The sequence below is a fragment of the Ceratotherium simum genome, chromosome 4 (genome assembly GCF_057802395.1).
Source record: "Ceratotherium simum simum isolate JZ-2026a chromosome 4, ASM5780239v1, whole genome shotgun sequence".
Taxonomy (NCBI): domain Eukaryota; kingdom Metazoa; phylum Chordata; class Mammalia; order Perissodactyla; family Rhinocerotidae; genus Ceratotherium; species Ceratotherium simum.
In genome coordinates this window covers 39,828,441-39,843,694 of record NC_141903.1, presented here as the reverse complement: position 1 = coordinate 39,843,694, position 15,254 = coordinate 39,828,441, and the positions used below count along the sequence as shown (strand labels likewise).

General features: G+C 41.1%; 1 long non-coding RNA gene across 3 annotated transcripts in view; it reads left to right on the top strand.

The window, feature by feature from the left end:
• The first annotated feature begins 3,711 nt into the window (after positions 1 to 3,711).
• LOC106803349 (uncharacterized) overlaps positions 3,712 to 15,254 on the top strand; it is a 161,498-nt gene continuing 149,955 nt past the window's right edge. For 2 of the 3 annotated variants that reach the window (XR_015551963.1, XR_015551962.1), the window contains exon 1: positions 3,712 to 3,965. This is a non-coding gene — a long non-coding RNA (uncharacterized LOC106803349). The remainder of the gene's footprint in view (positions 3,966 to 15,254) is intronic. The other variant, XR_015551964.1, reaches the window with a different exon arrangement.

The following is a 15,254-nucleotide window of genomic DNA, read 5'->3' as shown; positions in this document are numbered from 1 at the left end:
TGCATCTATTGAGATGATCATGTGATTTTTGTTCTTCATTTTATTAATGTGGTGTATTATGTTGATTGATTTGCGAATGTTAAACCATCCCTGCATCCCTGGAATAAATCCCACTTGATCATGGTGTATAATCTTTTTAACGTATTGTTGTATGCGATTTGCTAGTATTTTGTTGAGGATTTTCGCATCGATGTTCATCAGTGATATTGGCCTGTAATTTTCTTTTTGTGTTGTCCTTGTCTGGTTTTGGTATCAGGGTAATGTCAGCTTCGTAGAATGAGTTAGGGAGCTTCCCCCCCTCCTCAATTTTTTGGAAGAGTTTGAGAAGGATAGGTATTAAGTCTTCTTTGAATGTTTGGTAGAATTCACCAGGGAAGCCGTCTGGTCCTGGACTTTTATTTTTGGGGAGGTTTTTGATTACTGTTTCGATCTCCTTACTGGTGATTGGTCTATTCAAATTCTCCACTTCTTCTTGATCCAGTTTTGGAAGGTTGTATGATTCTAAGAATTTATCCATTTCTTCCAGATTGTCGAATTGGTTGGCATATAGTTTTTCATAGTATTCTCTTATAATCTTTTGTATTTCTGAGGTGTCTGTTGTAACCTCTCCTCTTTCATTTCTGATTTTACTTATTTGTGCCTTCTCTCTTTTTTCTTGGTGAGTCTAGCTAAAGGTTTGTCAATTTTGTTGATCTTTTCAAAGAACTAGCTCTTGGTTTTATTAATTTTTCTATTGTTTTTTGGTCTCTATTTCATTAATTTCTGCTCTGATTTTTATTATTTCCCTTCTTCTACTGATTTTGGGCTTTGTTTGTTCTTCTTTTTCCAGTTCCTTTAGGTGCATTTTTAGATTGTTTATTTGAGATTTTTCTTGTTTGTTGAGATAGGCCTGTATCACTATAAACTTCCCTCTTAGAACTGCTTTTGCTGTATCCCATAAATTCTGGCATGTCGTATTTTCATTTTCATTTGTCTCCAGGTATTTTTTGATTTCTTCTTTGATTTCTTCGTTAACCCAGTCGTTGTTCAGTAGCATTTTGTTTAATCTCCACGTATTTGTGGCTTTTCTGATTTTCTTCCTATAGTTGATTTCTAGTTTCATACCGTTGTGGTCAGAAAAGATGCTTGGTATTATTTCAATCTTCTTAAATTTATGGAGACTTGTTTTGTGGCCTAATATGTGATCAATCTTGGAGAATGTTCCATGTGCATTTGAAAAGAACGTGTATTCTTCGGTTTTTGGATGGAATGCTCTGTATATATCTACTAGGTCCATCTGTTCTAAGGTGTCGTTTAAGGCCAATGTTTCCTTATTGATCTTCTGTTTGGATGATCTATCTGTTGGTGTAAGTGGAGTGTTAAAGTCCCCTACTATTATTGTGTTACTGTCTATTTCTGTTTTTATGTCTGTTAATAATTGCTTTATATATTTAGGTGCACCTACATTGGAGTGCGTAGATATTTACAAGTGTTATATCCTCTTGTTGGATTGTTCCCTTGATCATTATGTAATGCCCTTCTTTGTCTCTTTTTACAGTTTTTGTTTTAAAGTCTATTTTGTCTGATATGAGTATTGCTACCCCAGCTTTCTTTTCATTGCCATTTGCGTGGAGTATCTTTTTCCATCCCTTCACTTTCAGTTTGTGAGTGTCTTTAGGTCTGAAGTGTGTCTCTTGTATGCAGCATATATATGGGTCTTGTAATTTTATCCAGTCAGCCACCCTATGCCTTTTAATTGGGGCATTTAGTCCATTGACATTTAAAGTAGCTATTGATAAGTATGTACTTACTGCCATTTTTTAACTTTTTTTTTTTTTTTTCCTCAATGTTTAAGTAGTCCTTCTCTGTTCCTTACTTCTTCTATACAGAATTGATGGTCACTTTAGTTTGACCTCTGTCTGAAAGCTGTACTCTTTAACTACCCTCCTCCCTCCTTTTATGTTTTTGATATCATATCTAACCTCTTTTTTGTGCATTTGTATCCATTACGTTCTAATCGTGGAAATAGATAATTTTTCCTATTTGTGGTCTTCTCTTTTCCTCTTAAATCAGTCCCTTTAACATTTCTTGTAACACTGGTTTCTTGGTGACAAACTCCTTTAATTTTTGCTTATCTGGGAAAATTTTGATCTCTCCTTCCATTTTGAACGATATCCTTGCTGGGTAGAGTATTCTTGGCTGTAAGTTTTTTCCTTTTAGCACTTTAAATATATCGTGCCATTCTCTTCTAGCCTGTAAGGTTTCTGCTGAGAAGTCAGCTGATAGCCTTATGGGGTTTCCTTGTATGTAACTTGACATTCTCTTGCGGCTTTTAGGATTCTCTCTTTATCTTTAATTCTGGACATTTTGATGATGATGTGTCTTGGTGTGGGCCTCTTTGGGTTTATCTTGTTTGGGGCTCTCTGTGCCTCCTGTACCTGGATGTCTGTTTCCTTCCTTAGGTTAGGGAAGTTTTCATCTATTATTTCTTGAAATAGATTCTCTGCCCCCTTGTCTCGCTCTTCTCCTTCCGGGACACCTATAACACGGATGTTAGTGCGCTTTGATGTTGTCCCAGAGGTCCCTTAGACTGTCCTCACTCTTTTTAATTCTTTTCTCTTTTACCTGTTCACCTTGGGTAATTTCTTCTAGTCTTTCTTCCAGCTCACAGATCCGTTCTTCTGTATCCTCTACTCTGCTTTTGAGTCCCTCTAATGAATTTTTCATTTCCAGTATTGTATTCTTCATTTCTGATTGGTTCTTTTTATATCTTCCATTTCTTTGTTGACATTCTCACTGAGTTCATCTATTCTTCTCCCCAGATCAGTGAGCATCCTTAACACTCTTAGTTTGAACTCTCTGTCAGGTAGGTTGCTCATTTCTGTTTCACTTAGTTCCTTTTCTGGGGTTTTGTCCTGTTCCCTTACTTGGAATGTATTCTTTTGCCTCCTCATTTTGCCTCTTTCCCTGTGCTTGTGTCTACGTATTAGGTAGGTCAGCCTACGTCTCCTGCTCTTGGATAGGTGACCTTATGTAAGTGATGCCTTAGGATGCTTCCAGTGTGCTTCCCTCAGTTCTCAATGTTCCAGGGGTGGCCCCTATGTGGGCTACGTGTGTCCTTCTATTGTGGCCTATTAGCTCTCCCTATAGGCGCCCAGGGAGGCTGAGTTATGCTCCTGGCCAGCTGTTGTAATGCTCAGCTGCTTGTAGTTGTTGTGGGCCCTTCAGTCTCTTTATCAGGTGTGGGGAGCCCCAGTACAGTTGGCTGTAAGTTCTAATACCACATTTGTGTTGCAGTATTTCTTTTAAGTGAGTAGGCCCCCAGTGTGGCAGGTTGTTAGGCTCAGGGCCTTACAATTGCTGTAAACCTCTAGCCTATTAGGTCTCTTGTCAGCTCTCTGGGGATTGCAGCTGGGTGGGGCTGCCCTCAGGCACAGGAGCACCCAATTGTTTCAGGCTTTGGAAGGTGGGGCAAACCTCCCATGTGGGTCTTTGAGAAGCACAAGTCTTCTGCAGCTGACAAGCCCTGTTGCCCACAGGTCCACACACACAGTCAACACAGTCCTGCCCTGTGTGAGTGCCCCAACCTCTGCAAGTGGACCCAGTCTCTCCACAGCGGGAGCCCCACACACTCCACCACTGCCCCACACTCTCCACCCGCTCCTTGTGCACACCCTGCCCCGCTCAAGTCAGCTCAGTTGCCAGGCTGCAGAGAATCCAGTCACCAATCTATGCAGGCCCACACGTTGCCTGAGGGCTTGTTGTTGGGTGGGGCCAGTCTCTAGGGTGGGCTGCCTGCCCTGGCTGAGCTGGATTAAATTGGTGCTCTAGTGGGTGGAGCAGACCCTGGGCTAGCAGGTCTCAGGGAGAACTCCAATGGCGTCTGTGTCAGCACGCTCACACCAGGCCACAACAATGGCCGCCGCCAATGTCCCAGTCCCTGGAGAGGTCTCACCCCTCACCGTGATGCACTCAGGGCCTATTAGGTGAGTCTCTTGTCACCGAAGCACTGTGTACCTTTCTTTCTGGTGATTTTAGGATGCTTTCTGGAACGGGTGAGTTTGTGCACGGGCCCTTTAAGAGCCAGTTTTAGTTTCTTTGTGAACCGGGTTTTCTGGGGGTGCTACCCAATGCTTTAGTAGCAGGCAAAGTCAGATATTATGCCGCTGGTGTCGATTGTGCTGGGTCCACAAAATGCCCCCAGCGGGGGCGCTCCCCGGCTCAGGGCCCCGCGCCTCCAGGGAGGGTGCGTACCTGTGAGCTGCTCCCGGCGGCCGTGACGCTGGCGGCTTGTGGAGGCGGCGTTTTTTCTCTCCAGAAGGGAGTCTCTGCCTCTTCCACCTCAGAGAGGATTGTCCGTTGTTGCAGGAGTTCCTCTTATCCAGTTTTCAGTTCTGTCTCAGGGGTAATTTTTCCACGAGTAGTTGTAAATTGGCTGTGTCCACGGGAGGAGGTGAGTTCAGAGTCTGCCTACGCCGCCATCTTGACTCCCTTATCCACATGACTGAATCTTAAAGACATTATTTTGAGTGAAAGAAACACAAGAGTACATATTGTATGATTCCATTTATATGGAGTTCTAGAACCAGTAAAACTGATCTAAAGTGGCAGAAAGCGAATCAGTGATTATCTGGGGCCAGAGAAGGAAGGTAATTAAATGGAAGGGGACATCAGGGAATTTTATGGGGCAATAGAAATGCTCTATATTTTGATTGAGATAGTGGTTAAACATGTATTATTCCTTTGTCAATACCCAACAAATTGTACACTTGTACATTGTATTGCCTGTAAATTACACCTCAATAAATGTATTTTGATTAAAAGAGAAATGTGGTCACTTTTAAGTGCTGGAATTAAAGATAATTTTTATTTTATTCTTTATGCTTCTCTGTGTTTCTAAATTCTCTACAGTAATTTCATCACTTTCCTTTTCAAAAAATCACTGTCACTGTAAAAATGTTCTTTCCATCTTTGCAGCCTCAGCTCAGATGCTCTCCTTTTTGGAATCCTTACCCGATGCCTCAGTTGGAATTAATTTTCCCCTCTTCTAGAACCTCATCGCCCTTGTTGGTGCCACTGCTAAGCCATTTGCGTTCTGCCCTGGGCTCATGTTACTATTTGTGTGTTTGTTCCTTGCCCTCTGGGCACCCAGCGGTAGGAGAGTTGTGCTAGAGTGGAGCCCAAACATGGTGGGCAGCTGTTCGACGTTTGCCAAATTAAATTGGGGTTTGTCAGACTAGTGGGAAGTTCCTTATGTAGTTCAAGGGCTGTTATCATGTATATGTGCATCCACAATGAAGTGGGGGAAACTGAAGCAGAACCCAGAGCAGTTGAGAGCTTGGCTTCAAGTCCAAGATCTGCCAATTACTGGTCAGGAAACCTCCTTGGGCATACCCCTTGAACTTCTGAGCTTCCCTGCCCTTTCTGCAAAGTGGGGGTAATATCCCCCTGTTTGTGGTGAAGCCTAAGCAGTACAGTGCTTGGTACACAGTAAATGTCCAGTTAGCAGGCTGCTATTATAATTATCATCATTACAACAAATAATAATAATATAAAGTAAGGGGACTGCCCAGATGGGAAAATACTTAAAGAAATACACGGGTGAATGGAGCAAAGGTTTTCTTCCTGGTTAAAAGACTGCTGTTCCTATTAGTGGATGTGTTACATCAGTCTTCAAAAGCCAATGTAAAATTAATTTTCTTCCACATTCATGGTTTTTGAGAAAATCAAAACCATTTCCCACAGAAGTAGACGTCCTGAAAGGAGTTGGGATTTTGCTGGCTCTGCTCTTTATTCAGGTATCAGGTGGCAGCCGGGGCTCAGCCTGGAGGAGGCTGGCTTTCTCTAGAGTGTTTGCTGGAGCTGGGCTGACACAGATCTGATAGAGGTTGTCAGATCTCTGAAGAACAATTGACTTTCTAAGCAGAGCCCCTTCTCCGAGCTGCGCGGTGCTGCGTTACATTTGTAAATGCCAGCGCGCTGCTAAGCACGTCCCAGTGAATAGAAGTGTTTTGATGTTTTGTTTTTTGTCGGAGATTGAAGTCCAGTGTCTTGGGACCCAGTGACTTCGGCTGACCTTCCTGCTACATGGACAGGGCTAAATTTCAACCCCTGGAGGCTTCTGCACACAAAACCTCATGCCTCGCAAGGGCAGGTGCAAGGAAACCCGGCGGAAATCTGAAATCTTCGCTGCTTCAGAGACCCGAGCTTGCTTCTGTCAGAGGAATTAGGTTTCACAAGCCCTTTTTTATGTAGAAAGCATATCATTAGGGGAATCTGGACAGGGCGACTTATTAAAACTGCTGCCTGTAGCAGAGAGAGAGCTGTAAATGCCTAAGGACATTCAAGGGCTAATGGCGTGCATTTTTATTTCTATTAACTCTTGTAGTATCTTCGTGAGCGAATCACTTGGCCAGAGTAACAGGCTTCTAGATGATGTCTCTCTTAGTTTAGGTCTTGCTGATTCTGGAAAACCTGTTTTCCTCAATACTTGCATTCCATTTTTTTGTCTTTAATAACATTTTATTTCAATATCTAAATCTAATTTGAGGAATTGTATGTAAATATCCTGGGAAAATTATAGTAAGTGGTGATATGGCACATTTTCATCTCATTCTATGGCTGTCATAATTTAAAAAAAGAAAAAATTGCAAGAAATCTGGTAGTTTTTTTAATTGAGGTAACATTGATTTATAACATTAGATAAATTTCAGGTGTATTTCAATTTTGAAATGTTTTCACTTATAATTTTTGAGTCAGCAATTTTATAAGATCTGTAACTTTGCCTTCTCGCCATTTCTGAGCTACTGTTGACTTCTCTCTCTAACTCCTCCAGCCTTGATTTTTACGCATAGCTAGTATTTGCACCATTTTGATCAGTGTCTGTAAAGTTTGCAATTTATTTCCCCCTAACATTTTATTCAAGGTTTGTGTGCTTCCATAGTCTTAATAACTGTTCTTAGTAGAGAATACATTTTCTGTGATCCTATTCTGCTCTACTTTACTGAGTTGTTCTCCTGGGTTTGTTTTAAACCTCTAAATACTCAAGATGGTGGTAGTTGTTATAAATGGATTATTTACATCTTTGGCCATTGAGTTTTTCTTTTAAAAACTATTCCTTTAGTTACATTAGAGCAGGTGGTTCTGGGAGGCACACTGATATTTGCAAGGGCCCCCAGGCTTGTACCCCTACCCCTTACCCTTCCTTTAAAAACTTCAGGCTCCGGGCGCAGCTGCAAGGTCTTCCTCGCCCCTGCTCTGCTGTCTGGCAGTGCCCCTCACATGTCAGTGGCCTTGTGCAGCCCGTAATCAGGAGGAGACTCCTACCTTTGTCTTCAAGCAATCTCCAGGAAGGGGTTTTCTGTAAAAGCCCAGGTCGACTGAATTCAGCTGGTGTCACAGAAACTCTACTCTTAAAAATAAAATCCCATGACATGTTTAATTTGTTAAACACTCATTCTCTGGAGAGTCATGCCTACCTAAGTTATTTGTTTTTTTCCAGCAAGTAGTAACCTTACAGATGACAGAGTTGCCGAGGTAAATGTACTTCATGGCGCAGGATCGAGCACCTTCTACAGATGGGTCCTGATTGAAAGTGCTTGATTGTGCCCACTGTCTTTCTGACAGGAAAAGTCTTTGGAACTTCATTAAGCCCCACATGACCTGGCTCCTGTCTCTCTTTCTGTTGTTGCCTCCACCACCTCCCCGCTTCGCTGGGCTCCATCCATGCCGGCCTCCTCGTCCTTCGAACACACTGATCTGATTCCCTCTGCTTGGAGTGCTCATCCCCCTGATCTGAGCAAGGCTGACTCGCCACACTCACGTGTGGTGTGAGCCTAGAGGTCCTCTCTTCAAAGAAGCCTCCCCTGACCACTGCTTCTAAAGTGGTTTCCACTCACTCTTTAGTGCATTTTCCTCTCTAAATCTTTGCAGAGCTCTTTATCACTTTCTGGTATTTTTTGTGTTGATTGTCTCTCCCACTAGTCGACAAATCCCATGACAGCCGAGATCCTGTTTGTCTCATTCTCCCAAATCCTAGAACAGAGCCAGGCACATTGTAGGCACTCAATAAATATTTGTTGAATAGCTGAATGGGTCCTTTGCTCAACAAGCACTTAACAATGTGCTCCTAGGTAGACACTGTGGAATTCAGAAAATTGGAGCCAGACACAGAGTTCTTAATAAATGCTGGTGTTGGCATGGCTAATTGTGGATCAGTGGTCAGCCTAGGGAGACCAGACCCACTCTCTTGGCTATTTCTTTGCATTATCTCTCTGGGAGCGGCAGCCATGGCTCCCAAGAAACGCCATTAGAATGTCTGAGAGGGCCGGCCCCATGGCTTAGTGGTTAGGTGCGCGCGCTCCGCTACTGGCGGCCTGGGTTTGGATCCTGGGCGCGCACCGACGCACCGCTTCTCCAGCCATGCTGAGGCCGTGTCCCACGTACAGCAACTAGAAGGATGTGCAACTATGACATACAACTATCTACTGGGGCTTTGGGGGAAAAAATAAATAAATAAAATTAAAAAAAAAAAAAAAAGAATGTCTGAGAGACAATGTCCGTACACAAGGAGCACTCATTATATGTATTCATTCTTTGGCCAGCACTTGCATAGTACCATCAAGAATTCTGAGTCTGAGATTGTATCCTACTTGCAAGTTAACAAATTAGGCTGCCAAAGTGTCATGCTGGTAAAGGATATGCGACTCTGGGATCAGAGGCATAGGATAGTTTATTACTCACAGCAAGAGCAGTAACCAGAGTATTAGCATCTTTGTGATGGTTCTCCAAGCCCTGATTTCCATAGGGTGAAATGAAGAGGGCCAGATGACACCTACAGACTTAATGAGTTATAGGACACGACCCCTGAGTTTAGAGAACCTGATTGTTTTATACCAGACAGTCTGTCTGCCCTTTGCTCTTGAGAGAGACACTATCTCTATCTTCCAAGGCTGTTCAATATACAAATACCTTTGAAAAGATAGTCCGAAACAAAGAACAGTCAATGCCTCTGCTCACAAGATGTGTAGAAATGTGTGAGACTTATGGAGAATTGTCTCACAACAAGAAGCCTAGTAGGCCCTCAAATTTGTTGAATGAATGAATGAATGAATGAATGAGTGAATACTAGGTATTGCATGCAGCACCATACAGCCGAATCAGACACGGTTTCTGTCATTAGGAGCTCATGTCTTCCTTCTGGGGTAATAAATGGTAGGGCAGTACAGTGGTTAAGTGCTTGTGCTCTAAGCTCAGATGCCTGGATTTAAATCCTGCTCCCGTCACTTATTGGTTTTGCAGCCCTGGCCTCAGATTTCTCCTCACTCAAATGGGGATAATAGGATTATTGTGATTAGATAAGACGATGCAATTGTACAGTGCTTGTCTCAGTGCCTAACCCATGGTAAGTATCCAAACAAGTGTTATTATGTTGAACTATATGAAATCACCATTTCCATAATTCAAATATCAGCAATTTTATATGGTTCAACCTAACTGTATATTCATGATTATGAATCTTTGGCTTGGTTACAAATCATAGTGTATAAATGACTGTGCAGTGGAGGTGTGCTCTGGGTCAGGTGAGGCAAGCCTGGAGAGGCAGAAAAGTATCTGGGAAAGAGAAATGGGCCTGGAACCAGATGTGGCTCTGAGCCCCACCTTCTCCTCTCATTAACCCCGTGACCTTGGGTGAACCACTTAACCTCTGAGGCCCTTGCCTCATCTGTGCTATAGATACAATAATCTCTTCTACTTCACTGGACATTGTGAGGCTAATATCAGATGATGGATGTGAAATTGCTTTGTAAACTGGAAGGCACTGTACACCTGTACTCATGCTTAATATGAAGAGTTCTTAAAGGCAGTGAGATTTGAGTCTGGGCTTCAACCAGACCATCACTAGGTATAATTAATTATCCCTCCTAAGTCTTCTAATCACAGTTTTACATTTGAATTACAGCATTGGCCCCTAAACTCGAATTGCTGCATTAGATCAAGTTGTGATAGTCAGGTTTATATCCAAGGCCTAAAGCCTTCAAGCACGGTAGGGACCATCTGGTGACCAAAGAAAGACTATCTCATTACAAAGGATAATTGGCTTGCAGTTAAATCAGTTGATAGCTAACATTTATCAAGCTCTTTTCATGAGCAAGGCATAATTTTAGCTCTTTACATGAATTATGTCTCATTGAAACTGTGAAAAATTCTGTGATATAGATAGGTACTATCATTACTCTCCAATTTACAGATGAGGAGACTGAGGCAAAAAGAGGCTAACAGTTAGGAACCGGCAGAGCTGGACTGGTGAGTTACATTGCCTGAGCACTCTCAATAATAGTCAGACCCATGATAATAGTCGGTCCATTCCCAGTTGGCCCTGTAGGAGGGAGGCCCAAGAGCCATCTTTCTGGGGCAGCTTTAGTTGGTCAAACTGCTGCTGCTATACATGCTGATGGAAGTCCTCTCCTCCCACAATGAGCCAGGGAAAGCCAAGTGCTGCTGGGGACGTGCAGGCTGTTGTAATGGCTCCACACTCCATCTTTGCTGTCAGCCTGCCTGCACCTGCTGAAGAAGTGAAAACTTGGCTCTGACCTCCTCTTTTGTGGGGACTTTCTGTGGTGAGAAAAGTAATGCTCACTTTGTTTGCTTTTCCATATATTTTGAGCCTGTGCTCTCCAATGGAAGGAGCTTGCTCCTAGCTCTTTGTGGGACTAAAGCATTGGCTCAGAGTCAGCAGATAGCACAGCCTTGCGGCGATCCCAGACGGTTAGGGTAAGGTTTGGCTTCTATAACAGAGACATACAATGATACTGTGGCTTAAAGAACAAAGTCTATTTCTCATTCACAGAACAGTCCAAAAGGAGCATTCTGGACAGCCAGGTGGCTCTGCTTCATGCACTCATTCAGGGATGCAGTTTCCTCTAAGTTGCTCCACCATTCCCTGGGGCAGTGCTTCTCAAATTGTAGTGGGGAAGGACTGTTTTTTTTTTTTTTAAACATTTTCAATCCATTTCAGAACAAAACTTCTGTAAAAAAATAATAAAAATGAATTACTAGAAAAATGAAGGGAAAAAACACCCCAAAGACATACAAAATACAGGCCTAAAGTATTTTATGATTAGATACAACACACTTAAATTGGTATAAAAGTTATTAAACACACTCAATTTCTATACTTGTCTCATCTGGGATTGGGGCTGGAAAACTCTTTGAGTGGCACTGGCCTGGGTACTGTCATCGTCCTCATGGCTGAAGCTGTGTTGCATCATGTCCACGTGACAGTCATGGGAAGGGACCCCACTACATTCCATGATCATTTTTTATATTTTAAGTCAAGTTTATTGAAGTATAATTTACATAAAATGAAATTCACTCTTTGAAGATGTACAGTTGTATGCATATTGAAAAACTGTATAACCACTATCACAGTCAAGATATAGAATTTTTCCATATTTTTCCATCATCCCCAAAAGATCGCTCTTGCTCCACTTCTAATTAATCTTCTCCCCCACTCACTCCTGGAAATCATAATCTAATTTCTATCCCTATAGTTTTGCTTTTTCCAAATGCCATATAAATGGAATCATACAATATTTAGCCTTTTGAGTCTGGCTTTTTTTCACCTAGCATGATGCTTTTGAGATTAATCATTTATGTTTTTTGCACGTATCGAAGAACTGCTTTTAGTTGGATATACAATGGTTTCTTTATCATTTTCCTGTTGATGGGCACCTAGGCTCTTTCTAGTTTTTGGAGAGTATGAATAAAGTTAACATAAACATTTGCATAGAGGTCTTTGTGTAAACATGTGGTTTCATGTCTCTTAGATCAATACATAGGAGTGGGATTGCTGAGTCATACAGTAAATGTATGTTTAATTTTTTTTTTTTTTTTGTGAGGAAGATCAGCCCTGAGCTAACATCTGCCAATCCTCCTCTTTTTGCTGAGGAAGACTGGCCCTGGGCTAACATCCTTGCCCCTCGTCCTCCACTTTATATGGGACGCCGCCACAGCATGGCTTGACAAGCGGTTCATTGATGTGTGCCCGGGATCCAAACCAGCGAACCCCGGGCCACCGCAGCAGAGCACAAGCACTTAACTGCTTGTGCCACCAGGCTGGCCCCTATGTTTAGCTTTATAATGAACTATAAGGAACTACCAAACTGTTCCAAGTGGTTGTATTATTTTGTACTCCCACCAGGAATGTACATCTGAGTTGCTCTGTGTCCCAAGCAGCACTTGGTACTGTCAGCTGTTTTATATCAGCCATTCTAAGAATTGTGGTGTCACAGCATCTCATTATGGCTTTAACTTGCTTTTCCCTAACGACTAATTGTATTGAACATCTTTTCAGGAGCTCCTTTGTCAACGTTATCTTTTCTTTGGTGGAGTGTCTAATTTTTTTTTGCCAGTTTTTAAATTGGGTTGATTGTTTTCTGATGATTGAGTTGTGAGAGTTCTTTATATATTCTGGATACCACTCCTTTATCAGAATGTGTTTGCAAGTATTTTCTTCCAGTCTACGGCTTATTTTTTCATTTCTTTATAGTGTCTTTTGAAGAGCAGAAGTTTTTAATTGCTGATAAAATCTAATTTATCAGTTTTTTTCTTGTATGGTTAATACTTTTTGAGTTTTATTTAAGAAATTTCTGCCTGATCCAAAGTCACAATGATTTTTTCCTACGTTTTATTCTAAAAGTTTTATAATTTTAAGTCTTACAGTTTGAGCTAATTTTTGTATATGGTGTGAGATATGGGTCAAGTTTCGTTTTTATTGCATATGGATATCTAATATTTCCAGTACCATTTGTTGAAAACACTACCCTTTCTTCATTGAAGGACCTTGGCACCTTTGTCTGAAATCAATTGACCATATACATGTGGGTTTATTTTGGGATTATTTATTTGGTTTCATTAATCTCTGAGTCTAACCTTTACAAATACCATACTGTCTTGAAATCAGGTGATGTGCATCCTCCAACTTTATTCTTGTTTTTCAAATTGTAGATGATTATGTTGTCTGTAAATAAAGACAGATTTACTTCTTCTTTTCAAATCTATATGCCTTTTATTTGTTTTTCTTGATGTACTCCACTGGCTAGACCTTAAGCACAATGTAGACTAGGAGTGGTAAAAGCTGACTTCATTGTCTTGTTCTTGATCATAGGGGGAACACATTCAATCTTTCTACTTTAAACATAACATGAGCTGAAGTTTTTTCATAGGTGCCTTTTATCAGGTTAATAACTATTTCCAGTTTGCTGAGATATTTTATCATGAAATGGATATCGAATTTTTTCATATGAATTTTCTGCATCTATTGTAATGACTATATGTTTGTTTCTCTTTTAGTCTATTGATATGGTATGAATTACATTGATTAATTTCAAATGTTGGACCAAATTTGCATTCTTGGGATAAAACCCACTTAGTGATACAGTGACTATTCTTTTTTTTTTTTTTAAAGATCCTCCCTGAGCTAACATCTATTGACAATCTTCCTCTTTTTTTCCCCCCTCCCCAAAGCCCCAGTACCTAGTTGTATATTCTAGTTGTAGGTCCTTCTAGTTCTTCTGTGTCAGCTGCCACCACAGCATGGCTACTGACAGATTAGTGGTGTGGTTCTGCGCCTGGGAATGGAACCTGGACCACAGAAGTGGAGCGTGCCAAACTTGAACCCTAGGCCATCAGGGCTGGCTCTTACCATTCTTATATACTGTTAGATTCAACTTACTAATGTTTTGATAGGACTTTTACATATTTGTTCATGAGGAATATTGTCTATAACTTGCTTTACTTGTAATGTCTGTTTTATCGTGTGTGTGTGAGGAAGATTAGCCCTGAGCTAACATCTGTTGCCAATCCTTCTCTTTTTGCTGAGGAAGATTGGCCCTGGGCTAATATCCATGCCCATGTTCCTCTACTTTATATGGGACGCTGCCACAGCATGGCTTGACAAGTGGTATGTCGGTCCACACCGGGATCTGAACCTGTGAATCCTGGGGCGCGGAAGCGGAGCGCGTGAACTCAGCTGCTACGCCACCAGGCCAGCTCCTGTATAGTTTTTATAGCAGGGTAGTGCTGGCTTCAAAAAATGAATTGGGAAGTGTTCCCTCCTCTTCTTTTTCTGGAAGAATTTCTGTAGAATTAATATTATTTCTCCCTTAAGTATTTGACAGAATACTTTAGTGAAGCCATCTGGGTCTGGAGAGTTCTTTGCAGGAAGGCACAAATTCAACTTTTAAAATAAATATAGGATTATTCAGGTTACCTGGTTCCTTTTGATTAAGCTTTTATAGTTTGTGTATTTTAAGGAATTTATTCTTTTCCTCTAATTAATCAAATATATTGGCACAAAGTTTATAATATTCCCTTATCTTTGTAAGGTCTTATGATCTATAAGAATGTTCCTTCTTTCATTCTTTTTTTTTTCTTTTTTGGTGAGGAAGGTTAGCCCTGTGCTAACATCTGTTGCCAATCCTCCTCTTTTTGCTGAGGAAGATTGGCCCTGGGCTAACATCTGTGCCCATCTTCCTCTACTTTATATGGTGGACACTGCCACAGCATGGCTTGATAAGTGGTGTGTAGGTCTTGCACCTGGGATCTGAACCTATGAACCCCAGGCCACCGAAGCAGAGCACGCGAACTTAACCACTATGCCACTGGGCTGGCCCCCCTTCTTTTATTCTTGATTGGTAATTTATGTCTTCTGTTTTATTGATCAGTTTGGTTAGAAGTTTATAAATTTTGTAGGTTATTTTTTAAAAACCAGCTTTTGGCTCTGTGAATTTTCTCTATTGATTTCTGTTTCCAATTTCATTGAAGTTTGCTCTTTTCCTTTGTATGTCCTTCCTTACGCTGACTTTGAGTCAAACATTCTCTTCTTTTTCTATTTTCTTAAGATTATTGATTCAAAATCTTTCTTGTTTTCTAGTATAAGCAATTAATACTATAAATTTCCCCCTAAGTATTGTTTTAGCAGCATCCCACAGAATCTGATATGTTGTGTCTTCATTCTCATTCAATTCAAAGTATTTTCAAATTTGTTTTTTTTTTACTTCCTCTTTGAGCAATGGGTTTTTAGGAGAGTGTTGTTTAATTTCCAATTATTTGGGAATTTCCTGCTTTACAGAACATATTTTATATGACTTGAATTTGTTTAAATCATGGAGGGAGTTTTTGGCCCAGAATATGTCTATCTTGGTGAATATTATATGTGTACTTGACAAGAACATGTACTCTGATATTGTTTCAGTGTGGATGGAGTGTTCTGT